The sequence below is a fragment of the Giraffa tippelskirchi genome, chromosome 4, assembly GCF_054371585.1.
Source record: "Giraffa tippelskirchi isolate mGirTip1 chromosome 4, T2T-mGirTip1v1.2.pri, whole genome shotgun sequence".
Taxonomy (NCBI): domain Eukaryota; kingdom Metazoa; phylum Chordata; class Mammalia; order Artiodactyla; family Giraffidae; genus Giraffa; species Giraffa tippelskirchi.
In genome coordinates this window covers 189,340,098-189,352,470 of record NC_137278.1, presented here as the reverse complement: position 1 = coordinate 189,352,470, position 12,373 = coordinate 189,340,098, and the positions used below count along the sequence as shown (strand labels likewise).

The window sequence follows — 12,373 nt, the reverse complement described above, 5'->3', positions numbered from 1 at the left end:
TCCTGGGCTAGTGTTACTAAAACACCCAAGAAACTGGCAACTGGAAATGTATAGAATTTGTTGGAGCATTAAAGTGATTCAGAGTGACTCAGTATCCCAGACAGGCAGACAAGCAGAAGAATATCTCATATGATCCCCACTGAATGCCTTCTTTTATAAAGAACCAAGTATCTTACAATTTATTCTGCTTTCACATGGCCTCTGCTCCAGACTCATTTTGCTTCCTGCCTATATGGGCTAAGATCACGGCATCTGGTCCCATCACTTCATGGCAAATAGATGGGGAAACAGTGGAAACAGTGGCTAACTTTATTTTTGGGGGGCTCCAAAATCACTGCAGATAGTGACTGCAGCCATGAAATTAAAAGACGCTTATTCCTTGTAAGGAAAGTTATGACCAAACTAGATAGCATACTAAAAAGCAGAGACATTACTTTGCCAACAAAGGTCTGTCTAGTCAAGGCTATGGTTTTTCCAGTGGTCATGTATGGATGTGAGAGTTGGACTATAAAGAAAGCTGAGCACCAAAGAATTGATGCTTTTGAACTGTGGTGTTGGAGAAGACTCTTGAGAGTCCCTTGGACTGCAAAGAGATCCAACAAGTCCATCCTAAAGGAGATCAGCCCTGCGTGTTCATTGGAAGGACTGATGTTGAAGCTGAAACTCCAATACTTTGGCCACCTCATGTGAAGAGTTGACTCATTGGAAAAGACCCTAATGCTGGGAAGGATTGGGGGCAGGAGGAGAAGGGGACGACAGATGATGAGATGGTTGGATGGCATCACCGACTCGATGGACATGGGTTTGGATAAACTCTGGCAGTTGGTGATGGACAGGGAGGCCTGGTGTGCTGCAGTTCATGGGGTCACAAAGAGTTGGACATGACTGAGTGACTGAACTCAACTGAAATTAATAGATTTAAGTGGCTGTGCGTATGGCTCTAGTCTGGGGGTCTCACCTCTAGGAGTTGGGTGTCTCCATTTGTAGTCCCATCATCACTCCTACAGATACCTTCATAACCTCATAAGATAAAACCAAAACACAGGGCCTTAAAAAGTCACAAAGTACATGGAGAACTAGAACCTGGCAAAATAAGAGTGTAACTAGGAGGAGTTGTGAGTGATTAGACTGGAAAAGGACCCACATAATGAAGAGCTAAGACATTTCTTTCTAATTAGGTTTAAGATGATACCAAGCTAAGTTCTAATTGCGTTTAAGATGATGAGAAGCCATTAACATAGTATAAACACAAAGATGACATGATGCCTTTTTGTTTTACAAAGGTCATTGCTGTTTCAGTGCCAAGATGAACTAGGGGGATGTAGGTAAACCTGGAGATAGGAGGACTAGTGAAGGAGCTATTTTAGTACTACAGAAGAAAAAATTAAAAAACAGAATGACTGCTCCTTCACTCCTATCCACTAGTAAATGTGTCTAGTCTTAATTAGAATTATATGTGACCTTTTCAGTCTGACGTCTTTCCCTAGCAATGTGCATTTTAACTTCTTCCATGTCGTGCCCTGGGTTGCAAGCTTATTCCATTGTATGGGTATACTATAGTTTATCCAGTCACCAACTGAAGAATATCTTGGATGCTTCTAATTTTTGGCAATTATGTTTTGATCATGAATATTCACATGAAGGTATTTATGTAACCCAGACAATTTGGGTGAATATTTAGGAGTACAATTGCTGGATCATAGTAAGATTTTGTTGTGAATACTTCAGTGGGTTGCCATTTTCTTCTCCAGGGGAACTTCCCGGCCCAGAGATCGAACCCACATCTCCTGCGTCTCTGCATTGGCAGATGGATTCTTTGCCACTGAGCCACCTGGGAAGCCCCCTTCACTGTTTCAGGTTATAGTAAATCTTGAAGTCAGGTGGTATCAGTTCAGTTTGGTTCTCCTTCAGTACTGTGTTGGCTATTCCGGGTCTTTTCCCTCGCCATATAAACTTTAGGATTAGTTTGTCTATGTTCACAAAATAACCTTGAGACTTTGAATGGGACTGTAGTGAATCTTTAGGTTGAGTTGGGGAAAACTGTCATCTTGACAATACTGAGTCTTCCTATCTATAAACATGGAGTTTTTTAGGTTTTGGGTTTTTAAAATCAGAGTTTAGTAGCTTTCTCCTATACATCATAAACATATTTATTATGTATCCACTCAATCGCTTCATTTTTGGGGTGCTAATAAAAATGATATTATGCTTTTAGTTTCAAATTCCACTTGTTCATTGCTAGTATAAGGGCTTCCCTTGTGGCTCAGATGGTAAAGAATCTGCCTGCAATGCAGAAGACCCTGGTTCAATTCCTGGGTTGAGAAGATCCTCTGGAGGAGGACATGGCAACCCATTTCAGTATTCTTGCCTGGAGAATCCCCATGGACAGAGGAGCCTGACAGGCTATATAGTCCATGGGGTTGCAAAGAGTAGGACACGACTGAGCAACTAAGCACATTGCTGGTGTAAAGGAAGACAATGGACTTTTGTATTTTAATCTCATATGTTGCAACCTTGCTATAATCATTTATTATATCCAAGAGGTTTCTTTCTATTTGTCTACTTTTTGAGATTTTCTACATATATGATGATGTCATTGTGAACAAAGACAGTTTCTTTCTTTCTTTCCAATCTATTTCTACTCTTTTCTTGCCTTATTGCATTTTCTAGAATATTCTACACCGTGGAAAAGGAGTGGTGAAAAGGATCGTTTTTTCCCCCTGTTTTTGATTTCAGCAAGAAAACTTCTAGTGTCTCACCATTAATTATAATGTTAGCTGTTGGTTTTATGTAGATATTCTTTATTAAGTTGAGGAAGTTCCTCTCTATTCCTAGGTTGCTGAGAGTTTTCAGCATGAATGAGTGTTGGATTTTGTCAAGTGTTTTTTTGCACCTCTAATTACGATTCTGTGATTTTTCTTCTCTTGCCTGTTCATGTGATAGTTCTATTAGCTTATGTCCAGGTAAGCTAATCTTGGCTATCATTTTCTGTATTCACTTGTCTTTCTAGATTTCAGGATATGGTATATTGCTTAGCAATTTCACTTTTTTGGTTGGACCAGAAAAAGTAATTAACTTTATGTGTTCAGCTTTTTGTTGTTGTTGTTGTAAGGATAAAAGTGATGATTTAGAAGCTCTTTACATTTCAGGGCTGAAAGCAGATTGTGGTTTAGATTTTTTTACAGGATAAGTAGATTCCAGGGCTTCTTGATCTTATTGTTATTTCTGCCTCTTCAATACTCTCTTACTATTCTTTTAGCTCAGCTGTATGTTATATATATTCCAGCACTTTTCATGTGGGCAACGCAAAATGGATTTCCCTGACCTACAGTGGCATCATAGGGCTAGAAACAGCTCAATTAACAAGTATTTAATAATTCATTTTTAGTTTTATTTAGTTATTTATGACTCAAGTTTCTCACATTATCTAATTTCACTGACTATGTAAAAAATATATTTGGGACATATATATATATGAATACATACATATATGAATGTGAATATACATAGCATATATATATATATATATATATATGTATGTATGTTAGTGTTAGTCACTCAGTTGTGTCCTACTCTTTGTGACCGCATGGATTGTAGCCTGTCAGGCTCCTCTGTCCATGGAATTCTCCAGGCAAGAATACTGGAGTGGGTTCCATGCCTTCCTCCAGGGGATCTTCCCAACCCAGGGATTGAACCTGAGTCTCCTGCATTACAAGCAAATTCTTCACCATCTGAGCCACTAGGGAAGCCCATCTGTGGAAAATTCTGAAAGAGATGGGAATACCAGACCATGTGACCTGTCTCTTGAGAAACCTGTATGCACGTCAGGAAGCAACAGTTAGAACTGGACATGGAACAACAGACTGGTTCCAAATAGGAAAAGGAGTACGTCAAGGCTGTATTGGAGAAGGCAATGGCACCCCACTCCAGTACTCTTTTGCGTGGAGAATCCCAGGGACAGGGGAGCCTGGTGGGCTGCCGTCTATGGGGTTGCACAGAGTCGGACACGACTGAAGCGACTTAGCAGCAGCAGCAAGGCTGTATATTGTCACCCTGCTTATTTAACCTATATGCAGAGTACAACATGAGAAACGCTGGGCTGGAAGAAACACAAGCTGGAATCAAGATTGCTGGGAGAAATATCAATAACCTCAGATATGCAGATGACACCACCCTTATGGCAGAAAGTGAAGAAGAACTAAAGAGCCTCTTGAAGAAAGTGAAAGAGGAGACTGAAAAAGTTGGCTTAAAGCTCAACATTCAGAAAACTAAGATCATGGCATCTGGTCCCATCTCTTCATGGCAAATAGATGGGGAAACAGTGGAAACAGTGGCTGACTTTATTTTGGGGGGCTCCAAAATCACTGCTGATGGTGATTGCAGCCATGAAATTAAAAGACGCTTACTCCTTGGAAGGAAGGTTATGGCCAACCTAGATAGCATATTTAAAAGCAGAGACATTACTTTGCCAACAAAAGTCTGTCTAGTCAAGGCTATGGTTTTTCCAGTGGTCATGTATGGATGTGTGAGTTGGACGTTGAAGAAAGCTGAGTGCCAAAGAATTGATGCTTTTGAGGGACTCTTGAGAGTCCCTTGGACTGCAAGGAGATCCAATCAATCCATCCTAAAGGAGATCAGTCCTGGGTGTTCATTGGAAGGACTGATGTTGAAGCTGAAACTCCAATACTTTGGCCACCTCATGCGAAGAGCTGACTCATTGGAAAAGACCGTAATGCTGGGAAGGATTGGGGGCAGGAGGAGAAGGAGATGATAGAGGATGAGATGATTGGATGGCATCACTGACTCAATGGACATGGGTTTGGGTAAACTCCGGGAGTTGGTGATGGACAGGGAGGCCTGGCGTGCTGCAATTCATGAGGTCGCAAAGAGTCAGACACGACTGACCGACTGAACTGAACTGAACTGAACTGATACACACACACACACACACATATATATATAAACTACGTACTCTTTCTGTTGTTGTTTAGTCTCTCCATTGTGTCCGACTCTTTGTGTCCCCACGGACTGCAGCACGCTAGGCTTCCCTGTCCTTCACCATCTCCCGAAGCTTCCTCAAATTCATGTCTGCTGAGTTGGTGATGTTATCCCTCTGTGCTCTCTAACCAGAGGATGAGATGGTTAGATAGCCCAGAGGGATGAACCTGCCTGAATATCAATGCCAGCAGACACCTGCAGGGACAGTGGTGAAGAACTTCCAGTGCTTGATGGAAATCCATGCATTAATATCTTCCACATCACACCAGGAGATAAATAGGCAGCAACAAAACCCCACAGTGGACTGTAAGTCCACTGCAAAAAATCTGAAGTTTCAGACTAAACTCATAAAAATGGGCTATTTTAAGTTTATGACAGAAAACAGAATATGATTGGAGATTGAAATTAGGTGGTTTTAGAAAAAATTATACCAGCCACATGAGCCCACAGTTACACAGAAAGTGTGTTTACAAGCTCTTTGGGAGAAATTGTGGTATAGGGAAATACAATACTCTACACTTGAAATGGTAAGAATTAGATTTGAGTCCCACCTCTGCAACTTTCCAAAGAATTTAAAGCAAGGGAATTATGCTCTCTGAGCTCCAGTGGTTTTATTTGTAAAAGGAGAACAAGTAAATATTACAAGACTGCTGTGATTATAAAATTCCATGCTATATATAAAAGTGTTTTAAAAACTATTAATGTTCCAAATAAAAGGTAAAGAAATTGACACCAGATGCTACAATGTACCAGGCTCCTTGTATTATGATAAATATTATATGTATTATGTTATATTTAATATAGGTAATAATTATATTATAGGGTTTCCCAGGTGGCACTAGTGGTAAAGAACCCGCCTGCCGGTAAGAGATGTGGATTCAGCCTTTGGGTTAGGAAGATCCCCTGGAGGAGGGCATGGCAACCCACTCCCATATGCTTGCCTGGAGAATCCCATGGACAGAGGAGCCTGGTGGGTATAGTCCATAAGGTTGCAAAGAGTCAACATGACTGAAGCAACTTAGCACACACATAATTATATTTTATTACATTACCAAAGTGCCTTAGTATGCACATAATTATATTGCATTACATTATATTACATTATATTATGTTATATTATATTATATTCCTGGCTTTCCAGGAGAGCCTTATTTTACTGCTATTGCCTTGGCATAATTTTTAAAAATACCACTTTTACTCTCAAATGTATTTTTGGTTTAGATGATAAATTACATGGTCACCATGTATATATGTTTCATACAATATCCTTGCAAGATAAAGTAGGTATTTTTATTTTCTTTTCATAGATGAGGCACCTAAAGTTCAAATGGCCTGAGCAATTTACCTGTGCTCTCTCAGTGGGTTACACTGCCTTATCAGAAATCAAATCTAAGCCCACCAACTTGAAAGGCCAGGCTGTTCTATCTACTTTGCCATCATGGAAAGTACAAAGTTATTCTTTTGATTTGCCTTAGAACTGCCTGCGAGCATCTCAGTTGCTAAGTCATATCTGACTCTTTGCGACCGCATGGACCGTAGCCTGCCAGGCTCCTCTATCCATGGGATTATCCAGTCAAGAATACTGGAGTGGGTTGCTATTTCCTCCTCCAGGGGATCTTCCTGACCCAGAGACCGAACCCTGGTCTCCTGCATTGGTAGGTGGATTCTCTACCACTAAGCTACCTGAGAAGCCCTTGGTGTATAAAACTGAAACCATTTTTTTGAGGCACAGAAGATGGGACCCACCTAGATTGAAAGCAGCAAGTCAAGAACATAGTGAAGGTTAATCCTTGAATTTCTGAGCAGGCAGCCTTCCAAATTCTGTTTATCTTCAGGGATTTGGCCTTTGCATTGGACTGGCAAGCAATACAAAAGCATGCAGATTAGCTATAAGCAAATCAACTTAGAAAAAAATTACATTAACAACCCCTCTCTTCAGTTTCCTTTTTATTTTGGTTTCAGTCAAACATTCTTAAAAGAAAATCTCCATCTCCCTCAAATCTGCCTTTTCCTTGGTATTCTAAAGCTTTTAATTATGTCCAGTTTGTAAATCTAATTTAGTGAAACCTCAAAAAAGTGGGGGTGGGGGGTGGGGGGAGCTATGTTTGCTTAGGGAAGCCTGGAGTAAGGTTCATGCCAGATCTCATCTTAACAAAATGAATTCACTATCCCCTGGTAAACAGAGGATGAAAGTTATAATTATACTGGTGACCAGAAAGACTCTCTGGCTTTGGTTCACAGAATTCTGTGACCTTAAGTTAATACTATAAATCAAAAAGATGAAAATCTAGGTATGAAAATGAACATTATTCATACTGTAAAATTTGCTCTAAGCAAAAGAGTGTTTTGTAACATTCTTGAACTAAAACTGTGTCTTTAGCAGCCAAATGAGATGACTATTTGGGGGGATGGTTTTTAGTTAATTTTGGCTGAAATAATCTGAATAAAGATGGAAGAAAATGAAATTATTTTGTAACTGTAATTTTGCAGATATATTTATTTTTTAGAACAGTTAGTGCATAAATTAGCATCCTCTTATACTGACATAAAATGGAGGGAGACTGAAACTTTGAAAAAATAATACATGTATGTGTAGAACTTGTATCTGAAATTATACCCACTGATCCAGAATACCTCCATCAAAATGTGATGAACTATTTAGCAACATTCAACAGCAAACAAAACATTGTTCTAGAATGATTAACTGAAGACAAGATCCAAATGCATTAGAAGGTAGATTGTGAGACATTCATGTATTAAAATGCCAAACCAGAAAAGAGAGACCACTGGATTATTTTGTACTTGCAAAAAGGTATGTTCATAAAATTGGGGCTAATCCCACCACTTCTATAAAAATATGTCTCTGGAGTCAGGCAACATGTCTATGAGTCTTGATGGATAATAGTAGTCTGTGCACATGAAACATGCCAAACATATATGTAAAGTACATCAGGTTCCCTCAGAATAACATAGAGGCGTGTAAAATCTGAGATCTTCTCTTAAAGAGAAAGTGGTTAGGTAGACCTAAGAAAGCACTGCAAAAGTTGAAAGCAGAGACACAACCCAGCCAATGAGAGCAGTATCTCCTTAAACAACTGAACAGAGAGAAAAAAGCCAGAGGGAAAAACTTTGCAGAAGACAAGGTTACAGGTGCATTCAAAACAAACTGTAAGTGAATTGTAGGTAATAAAATCAAAGGACACAGAAGACTAGGCAGACTGGCCATCACAGGGACTTTTTGTATTTTCCAAAAGGAAAATACAAAATATTTTCCAGCTTTTTAACTGGAATAAAACAAGAAGGAACGAATAAAATATGTAGAGACCAGTGGAGCCTGTAATTGATCAAGCCTTGTTCTTACAAGTTTCCATTACACTCTGCTCTTATGGAACAGACATACTCTTCTTTATCACTTCCTGTATTTTCAAATAGTTTTACAAGAATCATGTTATTAATGTATGCTCAGTTGTGTTAAGTTTCTGAAATAAAGCTCAACTCAAATGATAAATATTTTTTTCAAAGAAACAGTGAACATCAGGCGTAATGGGGGGCAAATGACTATAAGGTGACTGAGCAAACAAGATACACCATCACTGCTGTAGTGTTCTGGGTGAAAACACATAATAAAATCATAATGTAAAACTAAAAAAAAAAAGAGAAAGTAGAGACCAAACCCAAAATGACCTAAAAAACAAAACAAAAACAAAACAGTAAGTGATGAACAACGCCAGTAATGGTCTGCTTTAGTGAACCTTCCTGTTTCTGAAAGAATGTGGAGCTGAGTCCTGCAAACATAAACACTTAAACATCCTGGAAAAATGTCTTTATGATGTTAGTACAAGAAACTTCATATAAAATAATCTAAATATATTAATTATCAGGGGAAAAGCTTTATGTAATAAATCAGTCATTGATGCCAAGGGCAGAGACACTGGGAGGGGCACGAAGTGAACTAGACAAGGTCACTTTTGTTACAACCAGTGATATTGTAGGCATTTAGAGATTTTTTTTTTAATATTCACATATTCCCCCTCTGATATTAAGCTCTACAATTTTGGTCTCTACAATGAATATCAATGATCAGGACAATAGTTCCATTAAATTCATTAGCGCTCCTTTAACTGTTACTGTTGTCCATAATCATAACTGAGAAGAACAAGACAGTGTTTGTTTCTTTGTTCTATGCTAAAATATAGAAAATGTTCTCCTATTTTTTTATTAATTCACCGCAGGCTTTCCTTATATAAGCTGAATTATGACACAATTCTTAGCATTTCTTTAAAATGTATCATTATTATTTAAAGCAAAAATATGCAACCGCATTTATTACGGGAAAAGGAAACACTGCGCTAGGCTCAGCTGGTGGGAGAGAGGCATGAAATAGAGACAAAGGAGACGGAACTTACACCCCAGGGCTTTGCGGTTCTGATGGGGAGATAGACATTCACCATAACAATAGCATAGGGCAAAATGTGACCTGAGTTACACGTTGGCGAGGCAGAGTTCAATTCTATAGCAGAGTATGGGAGATTTAGTGCTAATGGAAGAAATTCCACTTTTAGTAATTTATCCCCAAAGCTATTTTGGACAAATACAAAAAGATAATATGTACCTAGGTGATTCCGACGTCACAATTTAGCCTATCTTTACCAATTAGCTGTCTGCTTGATTATGCCAACAATCACTCTGTTACCGAGTTTGGAGTTACTAGGAAATAAAATATGTAAAAGAAAGTGTGTCTATATTAATATATATCATATATATAAATGATATTTAAGGCCAGCCTACAGATACTCACTATCCCCTTCCACACCTGTGACAGGCATTACTAATTGATCATGGCGTACTTTGCCCTGTGCTCTCACTGTGGCCTTACGATCTTTCCTTGTCATATTGTTCCTGAGAGTTGCTACCTACTGGCTGAGGTCATGCAAGTTGAGTGCATTTTATCATCCAGGATATAGGCCTTCGTTCTCATGTCCTGCTCCTTGGATCTATCATCGTCTCTGGAACTTGCCAGGAGCAATGAAGGGAAGCAGTACAGGGAGATCAGAGGCTTCTCACATTCGTTCTAACATAGCAGCTCCTCTGGTTAACATTTTGCAATTCAAAATAAGATTTCTTTTGAGCAATGGATTTTCTACTAAGAATTTGCAAACTATTAGGACTTTCTAATGGGATCCCTTTCTGTCTTTTCACAATCTTTACAAGTGATAAAGACAATATCCCTGATATTAAACAGCTAGTTCTGTGTGGACGCACACAGTTTATGGATGGCTATATAATATGCTTCCAAGCACATCAGCAAGCAAGCTATTCTGTCCATGAGTTAATTTGCCATAAATACCACAGCTTTGCTTACTCTTTATATTCCTGTAAATTTCTGGATAGTTTATTCACATGATAGTATTTAACTACATCAAAAATGAGTCATTTCTATTGTGTAAGTAAATTTAAACTCATGCACTTTTACAGGAGCAACTAATTATTAACTGATTTTCTTTTTTAAATCCAAAAATTATTTAGAACAAATTATCTTTTGTCCTAATGGTTTTAAAAATAAAAAGTAGCCTCTAATTATCTTAAGTAGGTTAAAAGTTAACTCTCTAAGGAGTATAAATTGCTACTATTTTGGAAAAGAATATGGCAATACATACTAAAGCTAAAAATATGCTTGCTAAAAAACCCAACAGTTTCGCTCCTAGATGTTGTTTTTTTTTTTTTTTTTTGACTGCACCACTCGGCATCCAGGATCTTAGTTGCCCTTTCAAAGATCAAACCCACACCCCTTCCATTGGAAGCCCAGAGTCTTAACCACTGGACTACCATGGAAGTCCTCCCCCGCACCCCTACTCCTATGTCTTAATCCAATGGAAAGTATATGTATAGTCACCAAAAGTCATGTACAAACATTATTATAGCAGCAACATTCATAACAATATTCATATTTTGGGGCTTCCCTTCACAGCTCAGTCGGTAAAGAATCTGCCTTGCAATGCAGGAGACCTGGGTTTGATCCCTGGGTCAGGAAGACCCCCTGGAGAAGGAAATGGCAACCCACTCCAGTATTCTTGCCTGGAGAATCCCTTGGACAGAGAAGCCTGGCAGGCTATCATCCATGGGGTTATAGAGTCGGACACGACTTAGCATAATAGCACATAGCACAATATTCATATTAGTCCCAAACTGGAAATCTTCCAAATATCCAAGAGTAGAATGCATGCACTGGGATTTGTCAATGGATATAAACTATATAGTAATGAAAATGAACAATAAAGATGAATCTTGCAAACATAAAACTTAGTGAATGAAGTCAGACACAAAAAGGGTTAAAACAGGCAAACCCATCTGTGTCTTGGAAATGAGCTTAGTGGAGACTATTGGAAGCATTAGTGACTGGATGCAGCCATAAGGACACATCCCAAGGATCTGTCAAAGTTGTGATGCTCACTTCTCAATTGACTTCATTTGTGAAAATTCACATAGCTTTAAACTTGTGATTTGTGCATTCTTATACATATATATATAATATATCTTATACTTCAATAAAAATTAAAGAAACAAAGTGATAGTTAACCCACTACATCCAAAAAGGATGGAGAGCTCAGGCTTTATGATAGTCAAATCCAGGCTAGGATTTAGGTCTACTGGTAACTTGCTGTGTGATTTGGACAAGTCACTGAGGTTCTGTTTTATTTTTGTTATCTGAAACAGGGTAAAGCACATCTAACTCACAGGATTGTTATGAGGGTTTAGTGGCATAATTACTAAAAAGAATGTAGTGTAATGTCTGGGGCTTCCCTGGTGGCTCAGCAGTAAAGAATCAGCCTGCAGGCAGGAGATGCGGGTTCGAACCCCGGGTTGGGAAGATCCCCTGGAGAAGAAAATGGCAATCTACTCCAGTATTCTTGCCTGGAGAATGCCATGGACAGAGGAGCCTGGCGGGTCATAGTCCATAGGGTAGCAGGAACTGGACACGACTTAGCGATGAAACATACAGGCACAGCATAATGTCAAATATGTCACTACAATAGAGTAATGACATATTTGACATTATAGAGTGCTTCCCAGGTACCCAGGTCTGTTCTAAGGACTTAGTTTTCTCTTAAAAACCCTGTGGGGCAGGGCCTTTATTGACAAACCAGGAAACTGTAGAACAGACTTTAGGCTCACGCATGATCACACAGCTCTGAGGGGGAAAAGCCTGAATTAAAATTCAAGGCTACACACTTAACCACTGTATTATCTTCTATAATAAGAATCTAATCAATGGCAGTTATTATTATTACAAGAACAAATCCTGGCAGAGATGTGGGAGATTATAGGGATGAATCGAGTTTGGGCTGAATCGTTATTCTCCAGGAGGCAAATGGCA

General features: G+C 38.9%; 1 protein-coding gene across 7 annotated transcripts in view; it reads right to left on the bottom strand.

The window, feature by feature from the left end:
• The window catches only part of RERG (RAS like estrogen regulated growth inhibitor), a 125,534-nt gene that overhangs the window by 26,443 nt on the left and 86,718 nt on the right, over window positions 1–12,373 (bottom strand). The window contains exon 1 of one of the 7 annotated variants that reach the window (XM_081589161.1): window positions 6,745–6,854. The exons of the other annotated variants lie outside the window; for them this stretch is intronic. The gene's annotated coding sequence lies outside the window, so the exon portion shown is untranslated. Of the gene's footprint in view, window positions 1–6,744; window positions 6,855–12,373 lie in introns of those variants that run through there. 7 annotated transcript variants of the gene reach the window in all.